The sequence below is a fragment of the Emys orbicularis genome, chromosome 11, assembly GCF_028017835.1.
Source record: "Emys orbicularis isolate rEmyOrb1 chromosome 11, rEmyOrb1.hap1, whole genome shotgun sequence".
Taxonomy (NCBI): Eukaryota; Metazoa; Chordata; order Testudines; family Emydidae; genus Emys; species Emys orbicularis.
In genome coordinates, this window is record NC_088693.1 from 66,542,594 (window position 1) to 66,567,698 (window position 25,105).

Below are 25,105 nucleotides of genomic sequence, written 5' to 3' on the forward strand. Positions count from 1 at the left end.
TCAGTCTTTTCCTCATTACCAATTAACTAATACCATGACCAATTAGCATTATTATTATTAATTATTTGACTACAATAGTATCTAGAAGCCCCAAACAAGATCAGGGCCCCATTGTGGTAGGTGCTGTACATGCACATAGTTAAAGACAGACCCCACCCCTAAGCATATGCAATCTACTCTAAACAGACAAAAGGTAGGAGAAAGGAAGCATTTTTATTCCCATTTTGCAGATGGGAAACTAGGGCACAGAGAAATTAAGTGACTTGCCCAAGGTCACCCAGAAATTCTGTGAAAGAACAAGGAACTGAATCCAGATCTTCCACTGCTTTGACCACAGAATCATTCTTCCTTTCATGGATCCACTGAATGCAAGGAGTATGAAGAGTGGTGTACCACAGGGAATGAGCAGTTAAAAATATTTACTCCTCCCCTCGCACCTAGTTCTAGCAGTTGCACATCAAACTATATACCGCAGTCTTCCAGTTAGATAAAGCTACACAATCAATTCACTGAAATGAGCTCTCCTTACAGGCAAACTTGTTCAAAATAAATTGGTTTAATGAAGCAGGGCATACATGGTGCAAAGATAATCTCCAAGTCATAGTTCTTGCACAGACATGTTTTATGACAGAGGGAAGAGATACGATACATGAGCCACTGCTTTTCTGCTACCAAGGCAAATAGGCCTGAAATGAGACCTACTATGCCAACTATGTTCTGGTTTGCAGTTCATATATACAAGTGGGATAAGGGCATCCCATTGTCTGTGCACTCTGTTACAGCCTGACACACAGCCTGGGAGTCTTTCATTGACTTCAGCGGACTTTGCTTCAGACCGTTAAGGTGTCATCCAAATTCCATCAAAGCCAATGAGAACTGAAAAAAAAATCAGGCCCCTTATTGAGGTATCTCAATGCGAGTTTAGATCCCGCACCTTAGGCACCGACATTTTAAAATGTTGTCCAGTTAGTGAAAGTTGCTGTAAAGAATGCCCCAGAGTTTCACTGTCTATCCACAAAACAGGTATAGGTGTGTCAGAACCTGAAGACCTAAAGAAGAGCTCCGTGTAGATCAAAAGCTTGTCTCTCTCACCAACAGAAGTTGGTCCAATAAAATGTATTACCTCACCCACCTTGTCTCTCTCCTATAAGAACAATTTCAGCCCCTACAGACTGAGGTTCGAGTTGAACCAGAGGGTAAAAGCTTCCTCCATTTCCCATTACAAGTACCCTGAGCTATCCAGTCCCTTAGCATGAACCTCACTAGTTACCCTTCTCTGTCCCCACCCTAAATATTTGATAGTTTAAAAAAAAATGAGAAGGTTCAGAAATCTGTGTTTCCATGTGACCTAGGGCGTGTATAGTGATAGGAACAAAAACAGGAGCTCAAAGGCCAATTAGAGGTGACTTTCTAATTGTACAATTGTCGAAATACATCTCCCACTGTCCACCATGGCATTAATGGGAGCCAAGGAATGAATATACTGTAGTAAGACCATACAGAAAAAGGAGATAGATAGAGTGACCAGATGTCTCGATTTTATAGGGACAGTCCCGATTTTTGGGTCTTTTTCTTATATAGGCTCCTATTACCTCCCCACCCCCGTCCCGATTTTTCACATTTGCTGTCTGGTCACCCTATAGACAGACTATGGTAGCCGTATGTCATTGTAAACCCAGCCATCAAAACATTAAACATTTTACATTATGAAATATTTTTGCTCTTTATTTGCTGAACGAAACGGATATTTTATTTCCACAAAGATACATTTGATGATACAAAGACACCATGTCACAACTGAGGGCTAAACAGTGACTTTGCCTCAAGTTCTGGGTCTGGGCTCCCGCTCATTCCCTGCCCCTTCCAGCCCATTCCCCATGCACAGGAGGGGGCAGGAATATAGCAGCCCACAGAGGCAGCTTTCTCCAGCACGCTGCTAGCCATACTATGGGTAACTGGCACAGAGGAACAAAGGGAAGCCTTACTACCCTTTACTCACCTGTGTGGACCTGAAGGACAAACCACAATCTGGCCCCAAATATGTACAATTCCTACTTTTTACACAGAGCTGCTCAAAAAACCACGAAGATAAAGTTTTCTTGAAAATGTCTATGAAAATCTCACCCTTTTTTTAAATCAAAATTGGACATTTCAATTTTTATTCCAACCTGCCCCAGTTGTGTTTGTTTGAATGAAGTGAGATGATTCAAGGTAACAAATTAAGAGCCAAAGACCTGGGATCAATTCCTAGCTATGCCACTAGCCTGCTGGGAGACCTTGGGCAAGTCATTTCCGTCATGGTGCCTCCGCTTCCCCATTTGTAAAAGGATACTGACCTCCTGTGTAAAGCACTTTGAAATCTACACATTAAAAACACCATAATTATGCTGAGCTCTTACACTACTTTATATCAGAGCTCAAAGCGACTCACAATCTTTGAACGTGTTTACGCTCACAACACTCCTCTAAGGCAAGGCAGTGCCATAGCCCCATTTTACAGATGAAGGAACAGAGGCACAGAGAGGCTAACTGACTTTGCTCCAGGTCACACAGGACGGTTTTAGTTCATTGCAAGGCCTTTGCTTTGGGAATTAAAGGGCCAAGGTTCTAATCTTACCTTATCTTTGAAAGTATCTGTGTAGGATTTATCCGGAGCCGGATTATTAAAGGTGCTGAGAACCAGCAGCTCCCATTGACTTCCGCTGAAACTGGGGGTGTTCAGGGTATCAGCACAACAAGCCCAAATTAATCATGGCTGCTGTCTATGTGGATTTGTTACACGGGAAGTCTGTGGCAGAGTGAGGAGTAGGAGGACACTGCTCTCCTAACCGCAAATACTGTGTTTTAACCACAAGATTGACCTTTATCCCTGTAGAGTAGGAATAATATGCAAAATAGTCACAACACACTTTGCACCAAGTGAAGGGGTGTGTGTATATGTGAGTGACCGAGTGTGCACATGCAAGAGAGAGAGAGTGTAATTTGTATCCAGGGTGTATTTTTATATAACTGTAACTCTGCTGTATTTATTGTATCTGGAACAATAACTGTTCATAGGTGCTGAGCCTTCACAGTTCCCATTCAAGTCCACGGGAGCCCTTGTTGCTGAGCGTCTCTGAAAGTAAGTGCTTAGAAACTGGGAGATTGTTACCAGTGTCTTATTTTAATCTTACCCGAGTGTTTCCTTCTGCTGAATGCTGGCTTGCATCCAGTAGGATAAACAGCAAAACAAAACAGAGCAAGTTGTTTGCTGCAAAACACCACACAACCCTCTCAACTCCTCAGAATACAGCTCAGTAGAACCCTCCAAAGGCTGTATACGGAGAGTTGCTCATTCCATCTCGTCACTTAAAAGCACTCAGGCTATTGTGCAGAATTGTTCAGCCGGTTTCACTCCCTTTGACTCTGTTCCTGTCGCTTTCAGAAACCTGGCATCATGTGTTTGTTGCTCTGTGAAGGTTCCCTCTTCCGCTGGGACTAGGGAGAGTTGCAGGTCTCCAAGGAAGGGAATGCTGCTACTGTGGGGATCGCCTCAGCTCTTCATGAGGACTTTGCTAATCAGGTCATCCTTGCTGCTTTACTTCATGTGGATGCATATGCCAGACATGTACAATATTTTACAAACACACACAGTGCATGGGGTGTATTTATTTCTTCTATTTTATTCAGCCCTAGGACAAGAGCTAATTACCTAACCTTCTCTTTGATTTCACCTATTGCCACAAATTAACATAACTCTTTTATTTGTTAAAAGAGAGAAAGGATGTATAAAGCAGAGTTTGGGGCTATCCTGTACTGTATAATGTCTACAGGTAAACTGCAGCACAAGGCTCTTTCTTTCCTTCTTTGCACGCTCACTGAAAACTGTGGTCATTCTTGCACTTGACTATGCAATAGATAAATCCATAGGCACAGAACAAAGTTGAAACTTTTCAGCACCTCTTCTACAAATCTCAACAATGCAGCAAATGAGTCTAAAATGTCAAACACAATCCAGAAAGACAAGCTGGGTGAGGTAATATCTTTTATCGGACCAACCTCTGTTGGTGAAAGAGACAAAACTTTTGAGCTTATACCGAGCTCTTCTCCAGATCTGAAGAAGAGCTCCCTGTAAGCTCAGAATCTTGTCTCTTTCACCAGTGGACGTTGGTCCAATAAAAGATATTACCTCACCCACTTTGTCTCTTTAATATCCTGGGGCCAATATGGCTACAACCACATTGCACAATAATAATTAAAAAAAAACCCAGAGTTTTACAAGGAGCATCAAACCTGAAGCCAGAAGTTTTCCCCAGTTTAACATTTCTTCATTTTATCACCATTCGCTTTATTGTACTGTTCAACACCTCCTGACACAAACGGAGACAATCACCCACCATAAAAGCACCACCCGTAAACTTAAAGCTAACAGCATGCATTCAGTGGGGGCACACAACTGCTTTTCTTTCCCTCTGAATATCACTATTCAACTGACTCTAGCTTATACTTTAAGAGTAATTATTTTCTACAGGGCCTCTCTAGATAATGCAATCTTGTCTCATGTGCTAATTAATCAACAATGCCATATTAAGCAGTGCTTTGGTAAGTCCTTAGTGCCAAAATATTTTCTTTATCCATGAATAAGCGCAACAATCACCAGCAAAATATTAGCAGATGTTATGCTCCTATTTTAATGATTTTTCTAGCTTGAATATTACAAGATGATCCTGCTGTGCATTTTATCTTCTATTATGGAAGTTATCTCCCCCAAAAATGAGATTTAGAAAATCCCTAGTGTCTCATTAAAAGTTTTGATCCCCAGCTGGGACTACAAGGTACAGTACTGAAAAGTAAAGGTCATTATTAAAAAAAAAAAAAACAAGGCGGTAGTAATGCACTGTGGCACCCCACTGCAAGACAAAGGGAAGCACAAAGCTCCTGCTGATAGAATATCATGGGGCAGATACAGCGTAACATAGAAAATCAAAGAAATTCTAAGTTAATGCTGACAAAATGGGTTCTTAACCCAGCATGTATCTAAACCGAGTAGAGCAGATGCCAAATTAGCTCACCCAATGTTTGTTCTAAAAACCTTTGTCCAGGCACAGTGGGCAAAGTCATGGATATGTTGCCCGCCTTGTCTCAAAATTTCAAAGACCTGAGGACATTAAGTAAAAGTTAGTAAATATAACTACTCAGGTAAAAGAGACTCAAAGCACTAACTAGAGAAGGAGATATTACAGGTAGGCACAGTGTAAGCTTTTCCATTAAGTCCTGTCAATGATCAATAACAGGGGAGGCCAACTTACTGACTCTCCGAGCCATGTATGACAATCTTCAGAAGTTGGAGAGCCGGGGCACACCTGCCGGGAGGCTTGGGGGCGCCTGCTGAGGCTCGGGGCTTCAGCTGCTTTTGCTGCTGCCTCTCCCCAAGGAGCTAAAGAAGAGACCCCTCCCTGGAGCTCCCAGCTGTTTGCCACTGCCTCTCCACCGGAGCGAATAGCTGGGAGCTGAAGGGAGGGGCTGCTGAGGGAAAGAGGGGGAGTCTGCCTGGGTGTCTGTGACTCAAGCTGTTGGCAGGGCCAAACCTTTAAATTGTCCCGTCCCCCCCACCACCACTCTTACAGGCAACAGTCATCTCTGGCAGAAGCCCCTAGCCCCACCACCCTGCCGCAGGGCAGAAGCCCTGAGCTCTGCCCCCAGTCTGGTAGGTGGAGAATGGTGGATGTGGAGGGAGCCGCCCTTTAACTGCAAAAAACCGCATATGGCTCACGAGCCGCAGTTTGGCCACCCCGATCTATAACAATTGGTCTATTCCAGTCCCAGCTTCTCCTAGGTATAATTCATGTGTAGTGGTTTGGTGACACGGCCAGCTGTCAGCTACAGATGATCATGCAATGACCTAACTCCTTCCACATCTGAACCTGGGCTTATGGACTGAAAGATTACTACATTAAAGCACTGAGCCTCATGTCCATCCAATGGTGAGGGGGTGTATGTGGGGGAGGTAGATTTAATTTTAGAAACATGGGAGGCGGAACGGCAAGTGGTTTATGCCACTAAATAAAGACAAAAACAGTTTTGCTAATTACATTAAATTTGAAAAAAAAAAAAAAGAGAGAGCAAGTTTCAGCCTGAAACGATTCTGAAAGTTCAAGGTAAAAAAATGCCACAAGCATCTTTTTTTCCCCCTGGAAACAAACAATCAGGACCTGATTCACAATTAACTCTATGGTTATGTCTACACTGTACAGTTAACTCAGGAGACTGGAATCTGGGTCCAAGCACCTGCGTCAGCCCATCCAGAGTGTGAGCATCCCCACTGCAAAGCCCTACCTAAGTTACTAGGTCCTCACTGTTTCTGCGCTCACCCATGTGTGTCTGGGAGCATATGCCCTGGTTCTTTGGGCTGAGACACTCTAGGCTTCCTTCCCCAATCAGTTGTGTCAATTGCAGGAGACCTTGTCCATCCTTTGGGTGTGGAGGGGAGAACTGTCAGAAGTGGACTGGAGGACTAGCAGAACTTGATTGGTCTCTAGCCTATGTCCTCACTTCATGGGTTCCGGCCTGAACTAAAGCAGAGCCTGGGCTCTAACCCAGACCCCAACTGGGAAAGCGAGCCTGGGTTTAATGCACCTCCAAACCTGGGTCAGAGGATTTTCTGTGTGGGCGGCAGGAGCAGGGTGGATAAAAATCAATAATTTAAAATACATGGATTTAAATCTGATTTTTAAAAACATTTTAATCTATTAAAATAATTTAAATAAAATTAAAAATAAGTTAAATAGTACATGTTTGCTTCCAAGTTTTAAAGAAAGACAAAACACAGAACTGGTGGAAGTCACTGGCTAAGCATCTAGAACCAGAGTTTGTTGACATGCTAAACTACTTTTGACAGCAGTAGCCTCTTCTGCAGGTGCAGAGAGAATATTTTCTTCATTTCAGTTTATTCAACTAGTTCAGTTCAATGATTAGTTCATTCAAAATTAAATAATCAATTGGGAGTTGAAAAAGCAGGCAAGCTTGTTTTCCTCTTCCAATCTATGAATAAACACTAGATGCACGTTGATCAGATGTTTTCAGAGAACTATCCATGATGGCTCCAAGATCTCATATTTGAGTGGTAATACCTAATTTAGACCCCATCATTTTGTGTGTATAGTTGGTCTTATTTTTTCCAATGTGCATTACTTTGCACTTACCAATATGAAATTTTGTCTGCCATTTCGTGGCCCAGTCATGTGAGATCCAGTCAGCTTTGGACTGAACTATCTTGAGTAAATTTGTATTGTCTGCAAATTTTGCCACCTCACTGTTCAATTCCTTTTCCAAATCATTTATGAATATGTTGAACAGCACAGGTTCCAGTACAAATCTTTGGGGGACCCCACTATTCACCTCTCTCCATTGTGGAAACTGGCCATTTATTCCTACCCTTTATTTCCTCTCTTTTAACAAGCTACTGATACATGAGAGGACCTTCCCTCTTATCCCATGACTGCCACTCTGGCAGTGTAAAGAGACTTTAATGCTAGTGTAAACATAATTTGATGCTGGAGCAATGCAAAGAGGTTTCATTATAAAGAAGAATCATACCCTGAGCCTCTTCTTCAGGGCAGAATTTGGCCCTTAATTAAAGAGGCTTTATAATCAACTTTGATTCTAACAATAATGTGTTGCCAAAGGTTTAAACACGGAGCACCCACAAAAATTCTCTCACTTAGAAAATCATGCATACTGGGGTGTGTATCCTGAAAGCAGAGGGATAAGGGACTAGGGAATCTATTAATTTGTTTTCGCATAGCCAAGAAGGGAGGCAACTCCACTTGGCAAACAGATTTACATTAAAGTGTACTTACTGGAAACTTTATACTTTGTTCCTGAAAAATGCATGGGGCCTGATTCTCCTCTTGCTTACACCTGTGTAAATCAGGAGTGACTCCAAAGTCAGTAGAGCTACATTGGTGAATGCTGACAAGAAAAGCGAACCAGGTCCACTGAATGTATGGATAGTGTACTGCAGTGTTCAGCATATCCAATGGGGAAGTAAGGGGAAAATGAAGATATTTCAATATGGGTGATATCTTCCTGCAGGAAATTTTCTGGAAAATATTATGACACTTGTGCAAATTGGTACATTCCAAAGGGAAGTCCAGTACATCATTCCAGCTGCTCTTGAAAAGTATTTTTTTTTTTTTTTAAAATAAGCCCCAGTGATAACCCATCTTTGGCTGGATTGACTAAGCTATATCCAGGGAAAGGGTGAACTCCATGAACAAAGGAAGAGGAATTACCCATCCCTCCTTTCAGTTTTAACTAGAGGCTCTTGTACATATGCAAAAGCCTCTCCCACTACATTGCTGACTGTCAAATATGTTCGCCAGCTCTGACACAGCATGAGCTACCAAGATGACGCTCTTGTGCGCATGACAATCCAGATCCTCAGATGGTGGGAATCCATGTGACATCACTGATTTCAATAGTGCTTTGTCAAGATATGCCACAACCCAAACTCTTCTTCACCTGTCTGCGTTGACTCAAATTGTTAGAAGTAGATTACAAAGTTTTTATCCAAACTATCGCTGGGATTTATCAATAAGTGTAAAAGGACTAGGTGCCCATAGTCCATGGGAGTTCGGTGCCTAATTTAGGCACCTTTCAAAATCCCAGACGACAAAAGGATCACGGGTTTAATCCTGCTCCCAATAAAATCAGCGGCAAAGCTTCTGTTGAATTCAAATGGGAACATGACTGGGCCACGCATTTCAGGTCTACGATAGGCTAGTTTCATTTACAGTTCTGTTATACACAGTTGGTTTAAACTGGTTTCTCTGCAGTGTCGAAACAGAGTTTTGATTGCTTTGTTTTTAACACCACCCTCTTTCTCCCAATCTGATTGTCCAATGCCACATACAAGTGATGGGGACAGTGGTAGTGAAACCAGTGGAACAACTTTCATAGCCTGTCTATATAAGCTTATATAAATATTCCAACTGAAAAAATAAAAAAGTTATAGTGATGGGAAGCATTCAGACTTAAACCCACAAACTCCCAACAAGTTCAGCATTGAGATGAAATGCCATTTCTAAATTGGGGCCAAATTCGGACACCCTTTACTCACCCTGAGTAGCACTTTACTCAGTGAGTAGTCCTACTGAAATGAAAGGGATTACTCAGGAAGAAATTACTCAACACAAGTAAGGGTGTCAGAATTTGTCCCCAACTTTGGACCTAACCCAAAGGTCTTCAATGTCAATAGGACTCTATCTATTGACTTCAATGGGCTTTGGATTAGATCCGCAGTGCCTAGATTTTGCAATTAATATGACATACGTGTGTGTGTGTGTGTGTGTGTGTGTGTGTGTGTGTGTGTGTGTGTGTGTGTGTGTGTGTTGGGCGAACCTTCCATAAAAGGACTCCGAGGTAAAATTTTGCCCTTAAATGCACACATGTAACTAGATGCATGAGAACTGAACGTTCATATCCCAGGCAAGTCTTGGGACCTTCTAGAATATGTTTAGTGAACACAAGAGCCAGGATTCCCCTCTCAGCTCAGTTTAACCTTTGTTACTTTGGTAGAGTTACTCCTGACTTACACCAGAGAATCAGCCCTAATATTTATAGTGAGTTTTCTCGAATCTCACAGCATTGGTCTAACATTAAGGACTCAAAACACTTCCCCCCCCCCCCCCCCCGAGGTTGGTTCTAAACTATAATAAGGAGCACTTACTCATTGACCCGTGACACCGTCTGCTAACATTCACTCCCAAGCGACTTGTTAAGATCCCACTGTGAATTTTATATACCCCAAATCTTAGAAATTTGTAATGGAAATGCTGACAGACTACAGCTATATAGGGATCATCAATAAATATATATAGCACCACTTCAAATTACCAAAACCTCATAGTTTCACTTATCATCATCTCTACTTCTCAAAGAGCGTGTGATTTCCTAAATGCTTTCTAAAGCACACAAAGCATAATAATTATAACAATAACAAGGATTTCATTTATAAAGAGCCCTCTCCACCACAGGAATTACACTAAATTAAAAAAAAATAATAACAGAAACAGTGATCCAAAGCCAAGTGAAGTGCCTAGAAAGATTCCCATAGTCTTTAATGTGCTTTGGATCAGGTGCTTAAATAGTGGCAGTTCATTTTCTGTGTCTATTATTGTATATGTTTTAAAACTAGTATTTTTAATAAGTGTAAGGCTTTCATCACAAGTTAGACCTTTTGGGCTACTCAAGTGGTCTCAGCTCATGGAAACAAGCTTGCTTTGTTTTTACTTACGAAACTCTAAGTGCTCTTAATACGACTTGACCTATCTGCGTCCTCTTCTAGGAAACAACTATAAATGACACAGCAAAGATACTTCTCCCCAACAGGACACACCTCCACTGAGTCATCCAACCACAGAAAAATTATAGGAGAAGCACCTGTCACAATCACAAAAATATTTTGTATGCCTTCATCTATGAACTGTAAAAGGGAGCTTAACATTTTCATTGTGTTTCTTTATTTTAATCAATGCTTTTCCTGCATTTTGTCAACGTCCCATTTAATGGGCCATGTTAGATTAAAAATAATGGGGCTAGATCCTTAGCTGCTGTAAATCAGTGAAGATCAAGTGACGTCAATGGAACTTTGCAGATTTCCCCCAGCTGAGGATCGGGACAGCGACATGACAAAATATGTGCATACTAATTTATTATGCGCCCCATGCTCTCTTAAAACAAATGTCAGTGGGTTGCTGAAAATCCTTGAATGGTTGTATTATTAACGTGTTAGCCCACCAATGTGATAATTATGCATTGTGATGGGAGATTAGATGGGGTGGGATCTGAGTTACTACAGAGAATTCTTTCCTGGGTGCTGGCTGGTGAGTCTTGCCCACATGCTCAGGATTTAACTGATCGCCATATTTGGGGTCGGGAAGGAATTTTCCTCCAAGGCAGATTGGCAGAGGCCCTGGAGGTTTTTTGCCTTCCTCTGCAGCATGGGGCACGGGTCACTTGCTGGAGGATTCTCTGCACCTTGAGGTCTTTAAACCAGTATTTGAGGACTTCAGTAACTCAGGCATAGGTTAGGGATTTGTTACAGGAGTGGGTGGGTGAGATTCTGTGGCCTGCGTTGTGCAGGAGGTCAGACTAGATGATCATAATGGTCCCTTCTGACCTTAAAGTCTATGAGTCTTCCTTTTTTCATTCTGTATGAGCAGCATGATGTGGCTGTGTGTACTACTCAGTTCCTGCAGAAAAGTTTCCGAAGTCAGTTAAATCATTTGTTTGTTTTTAATATGCAGAGTTCCGACAGGAAGTTGTGCTGCTTTAAGAGACCAGTTTCATTGGACATAATTTAAAAATGTGTTTTTCTCTCCTTATTCACTTTGTTGGTTTCAGACAGTCCATCAATTTCAGGGTCCTGGACTCCTGGGACCTAGAGAGATCTGCTTATACTCTGAGACCCTAGTAACACATACAGTCAGAACAATGTAATGGACCAAGGGTGAACTGCAACTACCAAGGGCCAAAATTCTTCTACCCTTGCTCAATTATCAAAGGGGCTATTCACAGAATGCAACACTGCTGAACCTGAGTAAGAGTAACACAATCTGGTCCTGAATTTCCTTGCTTTTGCAAACTCAAAAAGGACAAAGCGTGAATATTACTGTTTACATCCTTTTACCCTTGAACACTGTTTTAAAGTGACTTCAGTTATCTATTTAAATCAGAAATTCGATATAAAAGGTCCAACACCTTTCTACTGCATGATAGATTCGGATGTCACAGCAATGGAAAACTGGGGTAAACTAGTCCACTGAAGTCAATTTATGAGCCCTGGGTTCTGATCTCATTTATACCAGTTAAATCTTGACTAACTACTCCACTACAGAGTATCCTCAGCTGCTATAAATCAATGTAACTCCAGTGGATTAGTTACACTGGCTGAGGATCTAACCCAATATTGTTCACAGATGTAAAATTGTCTAAGTGAGAGGAGAATCAGACCCGCTGAGTCTAATTCTGAAAATTCTTATATACACAGGTAATTCTTGCCCATGACTGAAGTCCCATTGAAATCAATGGGAGTGTTAATTTGTGCAAGGATTACTTATGATTGCAGGATTGGGCCCATACTCCACCAACATAAAACAAACAAGATATTAAACCGGAGAAATATTTAAATGAATATCCATTATTAAAAAAAAAAAAAAAAAAGAATCTAGAAATGTTACGCTTTCACCTGTATTATTATGTAGGCAATGACAGATGGCAATGGAAAAGATATAAAATAAGTCTCAGAGTATTAACTTATTTCAGTAGCGTATGTGTCAGATTCTTTAGCATAAAAAACTGGCATTACAGTGTCTCATTAAATCTATACATCTGTGTAGCAACTTGCAATTGCTGGATAATTTCTGACACAGTGTTCAAACCAAAAGCTTTTGCCTCACATCTCTTTTCTCACCATGCCAGCTCTTAAGCCACAAGAAAGGCAAACAAAAGCAAAACCTTATGGTAAATATTCCTGAATAACTCTTAAAGAAGATTTGCTATTCATCATCTGTACATTTTTTCCTTTTAAGGAGAGATGTGGGGGAGGGCAGGTGATTATATACATGGAAATATAAATATGTATAAGTTAAATAAATGGTTACTGATTTTAAAGCAAAAACAATCATTTTCTCACTTTTTATTGCTTCCGGAGCCAAACTATACATCGTATTATTCAACATCGTGCCCGTAAAGTGGGCTACAAATAGTCCCATTGAATTTTATAGGACTACTCAGAGAAGTATGGATTATCTATTTGGGGGACTGGGTCCAAAATCTGAGACATTTTAGACTACTGTAGAGGTGCAATAATGTACAAACAGATGAAGAGTTTGAGAAAACTGGAAACCCCTTAAAATTCTACCCTCAGTGTTCTCCCAGAGGGCTCAGCATTGTTCAGGAAGGCACAGAGCTAGCAGATTTATGCAAACTAAAGTTCCTGCATATTAATTACAGTCTTCTCTCTGCCGCATCTGTTGTTTTCTATTGCTCCCATCCCATGCATGGAACTGCTGCTGCCATCAATGGAAGTGCAGCAAGACTTCCAGAGCAGGGGCTGTGTACATCCATGCTTACAGCCCCTGGCTCAATGAGGCCCTGATGCTGACTGAAACCTGAGAGCACTACAACAGCACAAATACTATGCAAACAGCAGCGTGCAATGCAGTCAGTACATATTCGCTAGAAATTGACAAGGAGAAGAAGAAATCAATAGTGGAGATGGAAGACCAGAACTTTACCTGGAAGAAACACAGCAGCTCTGCCGGTATTTGCATATTCAACTCTAACCTCACAAATGGTAATTTCTTTTTCAGCTACTCTTATGGTATCTCAGACAGCACTGATCTCTGAAAGACCTGGTAATATCTCACGGAAAACTAAAATCAATGTACTCAGAACGATTTCTGCCTAAATGCCAAGCCACACTGTAGGGCCAAAGTCAGTTCTCGCTGATGCAAAGCCTCCCCTACTGAGCCAAACTCAGGCCTGGCATAAGTCATTTCTGTGTTGAAGTATTTTGTTTCCTTGGGCTATGGATTTGTCTAAGGCTATTTACATGCCAGCACTTATTACAGCAGGGCTGGTTGCATCACCTATTATTGCCTGATACGTCTCATTATAAGTCCCCCGGTTTGAGTTGCTTATAGCTGTGCCAAACTTTGGCTGTTGGAGCTGAAACTCTCCATGCCAGGTATCTGCCTCAGGCTGAATTTTGGAGAGAAAAAAAAATTCACCCAAAATGGTTCATTTCCAAGAACAAGGCTAGGGAAAATAAATATGTTGTTTTGCAATGTTAAAACAATTCTGGCAACCTTTTCTTTGTAAAGCTCCAGCGCCCCCATGATTTGGAAAAGGGACTTGGAATTTGGCAAGGGGAGAGGGAAAAGGGGCGAGGGGTGCTGTGTCTTGCTGTGACAATCTCCCCAAATTTGGCTAAGTTGTAAGCAGGGGTGGCTCTAGCTTTTTTGCCGCCTCAAACGCGGCAGGCAGGCTGCCTTCGGCGGCCTGCCTGCGGGAGGTCCCCGGTCCCACGGATTCAGCGGCATGCCTGTGGGAAGTCCACCGGTCCCGCGGCTTCAACGTACCCACCGCTGAATTGCCGCTGAATCCGCGGGACCGGCGGACCTCCCGCAGGCATGCCGCCGAAGGCTGCCTGACTGTTGTACTCGCAGGGAGCGGCAGGTCGCCCCCCACGGCTTGCCGCCCCAGGCACGCGCTTGGAGCGCTGGTGCCTGGAGCCGCCACTGGCTATAAGTCTTTGGAAAAAAATCAGAGTTTGCACATGCTCAGCAGAGACTTTTGATTTTAAGAGCAAAAATCTCTTTAGTTCCCATCTTCACTGAGTGCACTTGAGCCTTTCACAGCTCCTAGTAGTGACCATGCACATGAACCATCCCTACAGAAGCACATGATCCATCCCTACCGAATGACTGAGAAGGCTTCCTCCAACCCAGGGATATAGAGTGTTAAGCCAGACTTTCCCTGCAATGTCTGCTCCCAGCCATGATGGGGCTGGGTACCAGAACCAAGACCAAGGAACCAGTCTCTCCTGTGCTCTCAGTGACTTCCCTGCTGATGCCCAGGCAGTGTGGAAGAGGAAGCTGCCTGACTCAAATGCAGAAGGGACAAAAGCCAGACCTGTGGGGATAAGTGGTGAGGGGGAAGGCCAAGAGCAGTAGCTTAGGATAAAGAGACTGGGAGGTGGCTAGGACTAGAAGATGGGAGGAGAGAGAGACTGGGACTGGCTGGGCATGGAAACTAGGTCTGGGTGCCAGGGATGGAATGTGGGGAGACTAGGAGCCAGTAGGTGAGGGGAGACTGAGATCAGGTGAGGAGCTGGAGGGAGACAGACTGGCTGGGCAAAGGAACTAGGAAGGGCAGGGGAAGGGGATGGTGGGGAGAGAGAGTTGACATGGGGCCAGGTTCTGGGGAGACAACTGACAGTGGTTGGGGAAAGAAACGGGGGCAAGAAGCCAGGGCATGAGGTGGGACTGGGAATGGCTGGGCAAGGAGAGTTGGAATGAGAGCGTGGTGGGAGGACAGCAAGACTGGGATGGGGAGTTTAAAAAGGTCAGATGAGAAGCCTGAAATGTGGAGACTGGGACTAGGATGAGGAACCTGGGATGGGAAAGAGATAGAACTTGGACAGATTGGAGGGAACGTAGCAGAAGTCGTCAAGCTAGCGGGGAACAGGCAGAAGAGCCTACGCGCCCTCTACAGCACACTCCTGAGCCTCACCATTCCTCTGCTGTCAGCAAGTATCTGTGAAACTCATTGTTAAAGTGTCCATCCCTCTCTAGTGCTGGCTCTCAAAGAGGAGGACAACCTACTGCTGCTATCAGTTACTCCGTTAACGCAAGTGTCAGAGGTCTGTGCAGTGGATCTCTTGGTTGCTTATGAACCAAGTGAGTGTCCGTATGATACCATATCATGGAATTTCTGGTTATTTGAGTTTTCTATTTTAAAAATCTAGGCAATTACACACAAATCTCCTACTTTAATTACATGGTCACATACTATTTTTTCCACAGGACCCCTGCTCTCATTCGATGCACAGAAAGGACCTGCTCTGGGGATGGATCAGTGTTGCGCAGCAAATGAGGCTATTCTCTGTAGGAACTCCTGCCTCATGTGTTGCAGAAGTTGGAAGGTGTGTAATGTATTAGACAGGTGATTGCAGGAAGGGAAAGTATGGTCGCATGGTTAAGGCACTTGAATGCTGCTCTGGAGAACCGGAGTCTCTTTGCCTCTAGTACGGAGTTCCTATGTGTTGCTGTGTAAGACACTTAGACCAAACTTTTCACAGATAGTCACTAAATGTGCATTCCTCATTTTCCGGGTGCCTGACTTGAGACCCTGATTTGAAGAAGAGCTGACCACTCGCAGCTGCAACTGAAAGAACATATAAAGTGCTTATATAATGCCAAGTGCTCTGGAAAAAACCCAAATGCTATTAACCCAAAATTAGTGGATTTTTTTTTAAACTTCATCTCTCCGTGCCTGTTTCCCATCTGTAAAATGGGGATAACAGTGAAAATAAATTTGTTTATGTTTGTGAAGCACTTGGATACTATTGTGATGAGCGCCATCGAAAAACCCAGCAGGAAATGAATCATTCGGTCTTCAGCGCATGGTTTGAACAGGATGCCACCAAAATCTTCCTAAGGAGGGGACCCAGGTAGCATGTGCTACCTTCCCAAATGTCCTCATTGGTGGGCTCTGCTTTATGCAGGTGTTGCGTTCTGAGAGACGTACAGGGATGTCTGGGGCTCCCCCCTTTGCATTGCCACATGTATGTCCTTGGCTGAACCCTCATCTCTTTTCCCAGAGCAGATCTAGAAGTGGAAGAGGTAGGGGAAGTACATGAGGAGATGGCTGTCTGGGGTTCTGAGAAGTGGAGAACTGGGTGCGGGCAGTCCCAGGGGCTGGATCCCAGGAAGAGCCTCGACTCCACTCCAAGCAGCACTGATCGCTGGCAGCTTCAATTGTCACTTCTTCCCTGTCTCTGCAGGCCAGGTCTGGCTGAGAAGAGACTGGATGGGGCTCTCCCTCCCTCCCTCCGTTTCCTTCCCACTGGCGAGACTGGGACCACGAATTTCTATTAGCATCTATGGCCAAGGGAGAGGGGCCTGGACCCCTTCGCTGAGCCCCTGGTGTGTATTAAATAAGGCCTGGGACCACACACTGAACAAAGAGAAAACAAAATATTGAATTAAGTGAGCTCTGTCAATTCTGTGCGCACAGGTCCCGAAGAAAAAGTAGTGTATGATCATGTAATTAAAGACTGTATCATAAAGCATACCCACAAGCGGGCCAAATGATGGAATTAAGGGTAGCTTGTGTAACCTTCATTTCCTAGCTTTTTGCGTGCTTGACTTCGCAACCTTAATAATGTCCTTTTAATGTAATTTTTGTGTGTAATTATATGAAATGTAATTAACTGATTAACTGTGCGTGATTTGTATCTAATGTATTAAGCCCTATTCAGTCAAGCACTTAAGCACAGTCTTGAATTTAATAACCTCATTGCTGTCGGCAAAATGCTCAATCACCTGCTTAAGTAGGGTGGGAATTGAGTACATGCTTAAGTTTAAGTACACATGGAACGCTGACAGACCCCGGGTCGTCGGCAGGCAGGATCGAACCTGGGACCTCTGGAGCTTAGTGCAGGAGTCTCTACCGCATGAGCTAAAAGCCAAATGGCTGTTAGCTAATGCAGTAGAGCAGACTCATTTTATCTCTTTAAGTGGTCTCAGTGCCACCAGATGGGACAGAGCACCACACCCAGGAGGTGTGTGGGTTACACACACTTAAGTGCTATGTGTATGCTGCAGGGCAACGTCTGCTCACACATACACTGATGTTACTAGAGCAGGGTTGGGTCCTATTTTTATGTTTTTAATTCTATAAAGTATTGAATCCCCTGTACAGAATGTGCTTTTAGCTGGTGCAGTGTATGAGACCGAGAGTAACACACAGTTGGAATAATTTCATCTCTCTTGTGTTTCTTCTATTGTATACTATCTAACTCTGAATTACCTTCCTTCATTTTTCCCAGCCCAGGGATGGGTTGCGTGCCTTTTAAAATGGTTACCTACTGCACTGAGAGAGAGAGAGAGAGAGAGAGAGAGAGAGAGAGTTTAGCATGCTCACTAAGGCTCAGTTAAGTGCCACAGTCCATCACCACACTGAACACAGCACACAACCTCCATGAGGTAATTATCCATGGATTGGAAAGCAATGTGAATACGGGCACAGTTGGTCAATAATACGTTGTGCTTACTTTTTTTTTTTTTTTAATCAATTTTAATTGTTTTGGATCTCTTTCTGCCCATAAAAGAGAGTGAACTGATTCTGCTTGGATAGATTTCTGGGTACAGAAAATGAGTGAGTGAAACATGGGAAAGTACTTACTGTTTTACCAGAAATATTTATAAATAGCGCCTCTTTCCCTGGGCTGGCAGGATATTAAAGCACTGTGGAAGAAACATGTATGGGAGGAGAAAGGGAAAATCCTATCATTCTCCATCTATCGCCTCTACCAAATGGAAGGAGCAACATGGAAGGGCTCCATATAAAGCCACGATCAGAACTTCCAATTGAGGGTGAAGGTGACCCCTGTCAGACCACCCACATTAAGTCCCACTTTAGCCCTATTTGGAATGTCCTGTGAGTTAGAAGGGATCTCATAGGACCCCTTGGAAGAGAAAATAGAAGAGAATGGGTTACCATTTTGGTGTCATCATTTAAGATACCCATTGTTTTAACAGGGGCCCCAAGCGGTCTTAATTCAAATGAGATCCCGAGGACTAGAACCCGTTTACTACAACAATGCTGTCATTAACTGGATTAGGACATGATATATGTACACAGAGACCTGAATTCTTCCTACACTGCTAGGCCTTGAAAGTAATTTTCTCTACACGTTCTTGGATTTGAACTATAATGCGTAGGATGCATTAGATATCTTCGTGCTAATAATATGCAGTGAGGAAAATCATCACATTTTTAAGAGAGGGATATGGAACAGTGTGCATGCACTTTTGTGTGAACTCAACTCAGGCCTGGGCAATCCCCAGTGCAAACACAAGCTGGGTTTGCGCACACGCACACGCAGAGCTATGCAAGGATGTAAATCCCTGGTTTGCATATGCACTTTTGGATAACCTGCTTTGCAAATTTGGGGCTTTTGGGGGCTGGGACCATCTCTTTGTTCTCAGCTTGTACAGCACCTAGCACCCTGGGGCACTGGTCCATGACAAAAGGCTCATAGGCGCTACAGTAATAGAAACAACAACCACCAACACCAAGTGTGACAGAGCTCTGAGTTATTTGTTTGTAGCAGGGCCCATGCTGTGCTAGAGGATTTCTAGACAGGGGTCTCATACCATGCGGTGGGAAAACCTAAGAGGATGACATCGCTATGTCTCCCACCCTAGAAATGGGAATGCCGGGGTTCCCAAGATAATTTGTACTAAAACTGGTACATGCCTGGCACCCTGATTCAGGAAAACATCCCTGTTCAGGGCAATACTTAGGCAGCTGCCTAACTTTAAGTATCTGCTTCTGTCCTTAAGGACATGGTTAAGTACCACTCTGAATTTGTCCTTGCTGTGCTCCAACTCTCAGAAGTGGTGGAAGGACAAGGAATGGGAAGAACTAAGGCTACTTTAAAACCCTCCAGGAAAGGAGTAGTGAAGTCGAACATTAAAGATCTCTTCCCTGATGATAACACACCGGAAAGGGTGGTGAGATTAGGACATCCCAGTCATTCAAAGAAGAAGAGTCTAGTGTGATCTCAGAGACTATGCTAGTCTGCTCGTGCTGCTGTCGATAACAGAGTTTTAGATAACCACTGAGCATTTATGTACAATAAGAGATAGTTAAAAGAACAGGAGTACTTGTGGCACCTTAGAGACTAACAAATTTATTTATTTGAGCATAAGCTTTCATGGGCTACAGCCCACTTCATCAGATGCTTAGAATGGAACATATAGTAAGAAGATATATATACATACAGAGAACATGAAAAAGTAGAAGTAGCCATACCAACTGTAAGAGCTAATTAATTAAGATGAGCTATTATCAGCAGGAGAAAAAAAGCTTTTGTAGTGATAATCAAGATGGCCCATTTTAGACAGTTGACAAGAAGGTGTGAGGATACTTAACATGGGGAAATAGGTTCAATACTTGTAACAATTTCCCGGTATGTAAAGTGTTTTCTTTCTGCATTAAGTACATGCATTTCCTAGTCCAGGGTCTCATACACTGGCTCTTTTTACTTTTTCCAGCAGACTTAGGTATTGTAAACAACGATAAACGTCTGTCATCAAGCCCTGCAATCGTGTGAGTCTAGCTTTTTAAGTATAAAAACTCATAACCAAGTAAGGATACAGCCTAATATCAATGTGGTGTTGTAAACAGGCCATTGAATTCAACTAAGAATATAAAAAGATCGGCGAGGTAACCCCTGGCATTCACTAAGTTTAAATAAAATATAGTCTTCTGGTGACAATAAAGAAATTTCAGTTACTTTCTAGTGAAACCCCACCCACAAGTAAAAATAATCTTTACTAGTAGAATGCATTATTTTCTCAATTTGTCTTAATTCACACTAAATATACAAGTGCCTCAGAGGAGTATGTCTTCTTTTAAGTACAGGATTTACAGTAGGTCACTGAGTATACTAGCTTACAGCAAGCAGAAAGTATTTCAGCTGGCACTGAACTAATTGCCAACTGAGGAAGAGATAAAACAAATTTATTAGCTGGCTAGCAGATTTTACGTTCAATTTTCTCTTGCCACTTTCACATCAAGCGCACGTAGCTGCATGATTCCAGCTGCAACCAGATCCCTGCCTGACTCAACCGCTGTGGTGCTCAAATCTGAGCCTCCCCGGGGTTCAGGGAGCTAGTGTGTATTGCCCCATGTACAACACACCAAATGGAAACCAGTGGATCTAGACAAATGAAGTGGTGTGTGTGTGTGTGTGTGTAAGAATATGTGTGTTGTACATGGGGCACAACACACCAGCTCTCCCTGGCAGCTCCTGAAACCAGCCACAGCTTGTCAGCTCCCAGAAGGTGTTCTTTATCCAAATTAATCAGCGCCTAATAGTCTACAGCAGGAGGCTGGAGCACAGGCGGGTGTCAGCAAACCCTGCAGCAGTCCAGAAAATAAATAAATAAATAAATATATATAATATATATAATATAAATAAATTTATATATAATAATAATAATAATAAATCCCAAACATTTGAAATACATACACACTACCTGAAAACATGGAAGTGTAGAATTTAGAAAGGCACCCCAAATAACCTTAACTCTGTCCTTGGATCCCCACTACCATGTGCACCCACTATGTAAGAGAAAGGACAGGGAGGTTGGTCTTGTGGTTATAACACTAGATGAGACTCAGGATACCAGGGTTCATTTCCTGGCCCTGCCGCAGACTCCATGTGTAACCTTGGAGAAGTCCATTAAGGCCATATTTACAAAGGCATTTAGGCACCTAAAGACGAAAATAGGTGCCCAGTGGAATTTACAAAAGCAGGTAAGCAGGCTAGACACCAAACTCCCATTGAAAGCCAGTTAAGGTAAATCTCACTGCCTGAATCTTTAAGCACTTAAACAGAGTTGGAAATCTGGTCCTAAATCCCTTTGTAACTCAGTTGCCTATCTGTAAAATGGGGATGATACTTCCCTACCATACGGGGAGGGAGTGACTATAAAATCATTACTGACTGAGAGACTTTCAGGTGATCAAGTCAGTGGGAGCAGAACCAGGTCCTCATTCAGTGTAACTGGTACTCACTGCATAGAGGAAACTCAAAACTAGAACAGTAGGTGTTTCAGTCACCTGGACTGAGGCTACGTCCTCACTACGGGGGTGGGGGGGGGGGTTGATTTAAGATACGCAAATTCAGCTACGCGAATAGCGTAGCTGAATTCGACGTATCGGAGCCGACTTACCCCGCTGTGAGGACGGCGGCAAATCGACCTCCGCCGCTTCCCCGTCGACGGCGCTTACTCCTACCTCCGCTGGTGGAGTAGAAGCGTCGATTCGGGGATCGATTGTTGCGTCCTGACGAGACGCGATAATTCGATCCCCGAGAGATCGATTTCTACCCGCCGATTCAGGCGGGTAGTGTAGACCTGCCCTTAGATGCATCCAGTACTTTGTAGGAGACGTGCACATGCTCACACAAACGAGAAATGGTTCAAAACGAGTAGTAGTAAAAAACAATCCAGTGTTCAAGTCTTATAACATGGCCATGCTAGCACATGCAGAGGAGACACGTATCTTGCAAAGGACATGCCACATGCTGTTGTATTCATGACTCATTATTTCCACTGAGGCTTGATGAAAATCATGCCAGATACTGTGATGAATAGGAAAATTAATCTGTGTCACTATAGCAAGTCCCTTTTGCATTGCAAAGAAGAAGTCTGAGTCTGATTTTTCTTAGCGTCACAAGTTAAAACAAGATATTGATCTTAAATGACATATAATTTGGGGGGGAGAGGAAGGACAACTAATGAATATATCCTGTAGAATAATTACTTTAATGGACTCAAAAGCAACAAAATTTGACCTACTATATTTGATACACATTTTATTAAATTCTTTGGTAGATAAGCACAGTCCCGTTGACTGGCAGGATGATAGGACCAAACAGTAATGTCTTATCTGTTAAACTGGTTTCTGGGAAATCGTTTTTGAGGATGGTTTTTGGTTTGTTTCTGTTGGCAAGGCTGGATTTCTCTCCCCCGTTCTTTGGTTTGTTTGGGATTGTTTTTAAAATATAAATGGAATTTTAACTGCCTGTGAAGCCTGTTTGTGTCCAGCAACACAATCCTTAGTCAGGTAACATCCCCATTGCCTTCTTTGGTATTTACGTTGGCAACACTCCCATTAACATCAATGGGACGTTGCCAAAGTAAGTTCTGCAGGACTGGGCCTTGACTGGACAAGATCAGCCAGCTGTCCCGTTTTATAGTAGAAGGGGCATTATAAAAGCTTTGCTTTTATGGGGTCTCCATAGCTGGTAGGAGGATTCAAGCATCCTGCCTGAACCAGCACTAAAGAACCCTGAAGAAAATAAAATTCCACTATGCACCAACTTAACATGCTATTGGCCACTTGATGTCTGATCCAACTACCATTCAAGCGAATGGCAGTCATGCAATGGGAGCTGGACTGGACACTTATCAGGTTTTTGAAATATTAACCCACACCACTGGTTAAACAGTTCATATGACATTTTCTAGGTCAACTGGTCTGTGTTTTGCAATCCAGGAAATGGGATCATTGCCTTCCCTCTGGCTTTTTTTGGAAGGGGATGAGGGTTAGGTTTGAGTTTGGGTTTTTTTTTAGTTTTTTAAAGGGATAGTCATCTTGCTGTGTTTCAACTTTTAACTCTCAGAGAGAACTGTGGTTTCCTGCCAAGCTGCAGCAGCTGGCATCTTTGCCAGTCATAAATTCGCATCAGTTAGCCCACAGTCCTTTGCATTGGCTGCCAGAGCGTGTCAAAGAGACACTGTGCACCAGCATCTTCAGGATTTCGTTGTGAAACATGATCCTTTCCAGTGCTTTATGTAGCATATCATAAGAGGAGCCATGTCAACAAGTGCAAAGGAAACTGAGGCATGCAAAAGCCAGTAGATCCTGGGTGCCATCTCAGAGCAGAAGGCAAAAGACCCCTCTGTAACGTACAAGGGGCAAACGGAGGAGACATCTTCCTCCAAACACCCACTAAACCCTGAATTTACCCTAGTGTGCATGGGAAAGTTGAACGGGAACGCTCTACGCCAGTTCCAAAGAGGATGGTGTCAAAGGCAGAGGTTATGGAAGTGGCTCCTGGTTTCACTATTAAGCAGATCCAGTAGCTGTTAACACCCCATGAAAGCGGCACATATGAAGCCTACACCGTGCAGTCTGTGCAGCTTACGGCATTGGACTTAAGAGAACCAATTCTAAAAACATTAATTTGACAACACCCAAATCCTCCTCAGATGCGGTCGTGAGATAGCTATACAGCACTAGTGAAATGACAATTCAAAATCACTGCTGAATGTCTTGAGGCTTAAGCAATCACATCATCAGCCAAATACTTTAACTCCTTTGGGAGTAGCAGGGGCCCATTCCTCAGGATATCCTTCCTCCTAGATATTATTTTTTAAACATCAGGTACTGTTTGGGTAAATTTATTACTACTAGTGATTTGCATTACAGTAGTGCCTAGAGACCCCAGCTGAGATTGGGGGCCCACTGTGTTAGGCGCTGCACATATCCATAGTAAAATATAGACCCTGCTCCAAATAGCTTACAGTCAAAAAATAGACATAAGGTAGGAGGGGAAATAGAGGCACATAAAGAGGAAATGACTCACCCGAGGTCAGAAAGCAGGTCAGTAGCAGAGCCGGGAATGGAGCACAGGTCTCCTGACTCCCAGTCCAATGCCTCTTCCACTAGACCACATTGCCACCCAATGCAGAGCAAAATACATGTAACAGTTACCAAGCTCCTGTTTCCAGTCCTCAGTCAGCAAAAGCAAATCTGTTCTGATTCAGCTGTCAGTTGCCCTGGCATAAAGCTGAAATGATGTCAGCAGAGAGGTTCTATATCTACATGGTTCTAACACAGCAGAATTCAGCCCAAGGTATGAAAAGGTTATTTTTAGGAATGCTTCCCCCCTTCCCCCCCTTCAGTTGATACCAGGAAAAAGGTAACTAGGAAACAGAATCACCTCAGGCCGTTGGGTATGTGCAAGAAGTTCCTTAGCATTCTCTGACTTTTTCCTGGTTCAAACCAGTTTGCCTGGGGATGAGCCAGCTAAGCTGCTGCTTCTCCTGCTTTCCCAGCCTTCCAGCTGAGGACATGACCTTCGTTAACTCCAGGCTACAACTGGATCCAGCCAACAAAATCCAACGCAAGTAGGCACTTGTCCCTCCATTCTCTACAGTCTTCAAGGGCAGAGAAACAAGGATTCACTTGTTCCAAAACTGTCCTTGTTGTCTCCCAATCCTTTTTTTAAATGACAAAAGATTGCTAATAGCTGATCGAGAGCTGCAGTAACTTCTTGGAAATCTCACAATGCCTTGTGCTAGCCCTGCTCATTTTGGAAGAACTAGCTTTCTCACTCTCCTGAGGGGCTGTGGAGACAACTTGGGAGCTTCAGGCAAGGTAGTTTATAACCAATGTAGTATTCCCAGTAAGCCAGTTGTTTATTTGTCGTGGCTGGGCATCAGGGCATTTGCCTGTAGAAGATGGATGTGTCCCGATGTAAAAAACAAAACAAAAAACGCTTCAGAGCTGCAGCAATTTGGACAAACAAAATTTAAGGGATTGGAGGAAAGGGAAGAAGACACTTAAGTCATCTAGTCTGTCTCCCATATACACATTACTGGAGATATGGAAAAGATGGTGGGAAGTGCACTCAATGACATTAAAAAAGGCCATCCTCCTCTCTAGATTTTTATTGGATCTTTTTCACATCTGGAGCAAAAATGCCACATACAAAATGTGCTATATATGCACAGGCAGTGGACTGCAGGAC

General features: G+C 43.1%; 1 protein-coding gene across 5 annotated transcripts in view; it reads right to left on the reverse strand.

Annotated features, from left to right (window-relative positions):
- Window positions 1-25,105, reverse strand: part of IKZF2 (IKAROS family zinc finger 2) — a 130,882-nt gene that overhangs the window by 57,771 nt on the left and 48,006 nt on the right. The window lies entirely within an intron of this gene.